The sequence below is a fragment of the Pteropus alecto genome, unplaced genomic scaffold, assembly GCF_000325575.1.
Source record: "Pteropus alecto unplaced genomic scaffold, ASM32557v1 scaffold252, whole genome shotgun sequence".
Lineage (NCBI taxonomy): Eukaryota > Metazoa > Chordata > Mammalia > Chiroptera > Pteropodidae > Pteropus > Pteropus alecto.
The window spans coordinates 102,155-104,161 of NW_006432449.1; the positions used below are offsets into that span (position 1 = coordinate 102,155).

General features: G+C 47.2%; 1 protein-coding gene across 1 annotated transcript in view; it reads right to left on the bottom strand.

The window, feature by feature from the left end:
* The window catches only part of PLS3 (plastin 3), a 93,849-nt gene that overhangs the window by 91,261 nt on the left and 581 nt on the right, over positions 1-2,007 (bottom strand). The gene's annotated exons all lie outside the window — the stretch shown is intronic.

Sequence of the window (2,007 nt, forward strand, 5' to 3'; positions counted from 1 at the left end):
CAGCAGGAAAATGGAGAGCTCGAGTTATTCAGAGGTTGTTGCAGTAGACAAAGTGTTTCTGGCTCAGGCATATAAAGCCAAAATCTCTTAAATGTTCCTAGTTTCATTTTTAGCTGACCTAGTTGTTTTTAAGGCTGAATTCATGTATCAACTGTGTCCATTATAGTAAATAAGTAAAAGTTTTAAACTCCTGACCTCAGAGATTTCTCTGCCCATTTCTATACTTAGCAATATATAATCTGAATAGCAAAACTGTCCCATGTTTCCAACAGCAACCTTTATTTGGGCTACAGGGCGGGTATCCGTCAAGATTGGAGTTGTTTGGGCGTCCTCTCATTATTCTACGAAACTTTTGACAGGCAAAGACCCAACCAGCTCTATTTGTCGAATTTAGTGTCCACTGTTTTTGTGCCTGATTTCTTATCCAATTAATTCCAAGTCACAAATAACCGATGGTTAATTTTAGTCAAGATTTGATCCACCACCTTCAAACAGATGCCTAATGTAGAAAATACTGCAATTAGAATATAGGCCAGACTATGGACTATAAAGAAAGCTTCAATTTTTTAAACACTATCTTATGGGATATAGCTTCAAATCTATCATTTAGGGATGAAAATGGACTGTGAATAAAGGGACAATTTTACTAGAAAACGATTAGCAAGATATTTTTAAATTTTAGAAAATACATCACTAGATTGAAGGCCTATAGGGAAGACATATGTCCCAGCACAAACATATTTCAAACCTTAATTATAAAAACAACTCTTGTTTTTATTTTGGATAAAATTTGAGCACCAAATTCCCTCTGTTTCCCTCATCCGAATCCAAGTAGACTTCTCTTGAGTAGAGCTCAATTCACACTCTCCTCCATTTTTCTGTCGCTGTAGTTTTTTGGAATGTGGGCCTCAGCCATTACATTCCAGTTTTAAAGTCAAAAGAAATCATGTGACCATTACCCTAAGGGCATCAGAGACTTGGGGCACGTGATGCCCACTGGCATGTGTGGTAATTGGCCACTTCGCTGGAATTCACTGTAAATTGCCTCTCCAGGTTCAAATTTAGGCTTCCAAATACATTGTGACATCCAGTCAAGTGGAGTACATGCTTACTTCTCAGCAGTTTTTCATTTCATCTACGTTTCTACCTACTGTGCGGCCAGCCAGGCTCTCTTTCCCATCCCCTGTCCCTCATAGCCGGCCAGGCACCCTCAACATACCGCCTGTCTGATCCTAAATGGCGAGGCTCTCCAATTCAGTCAGTTCTAAGCTCAACCTTCTGCACAACTAGGGATGTGGTGCAGATCAGGGGAAGAGCAAGAAGCATTGCGTACGGCAAAGTGTCAGATCGCATTAATCCCACTCCACCTCCCAGGATGGGATCATCTGCCCTGGATTGGGGCCGCGGGAGCCACCCGTACACTAGAGCAGTAGCAACAGCGGCGGCGGCAACTTTGGGAATGGCGAGAAGCTAGGGAGGAGATGGTAGGCGTCCCCCGGCCTCTCATTAGAGCGCGTTAAGTACTGTGGGTGGAGAAAAGTAAACACTGGCAAGTGCGGCTATGTGGGAAGAGGGGGATAGTACCCCCCCCCACATACACCGCCCCTTCAGCTCTGCCTCCCGGAGCGCCCCAAGAGGTCCCCAGCTGCTGCTGCCCCGACAGCGCGCTCGGGGCTGCAGAGCCAGAGAAACTGAGAAGGAAGCCGACGGATGGCTGGGGTCGGAGAAGAGAACGGAAAGGTACTGTACTGCCCTAATGGCCCAGGAGATGTTAGGCTACAGAAAGGAAAAAAGTGCTTACTCATAGGGAGATGCGGTGCGATCGCGACGCTCTCGCTAAGGATATGGGGAAGAAGCGGAAAGCGGGCCACTGGACCCTCGTTCCCTCCGGGGGCCACGGCACCCCTCAGAGTCCCAGGGCCAGCGCGAGCTCGCGAGGTCACCAGAGGCGAGCGAGCGGGGGCTGGAGGCGTCGCAGGCTGTAGTCTCTGGGATTTCCTGAGTGAG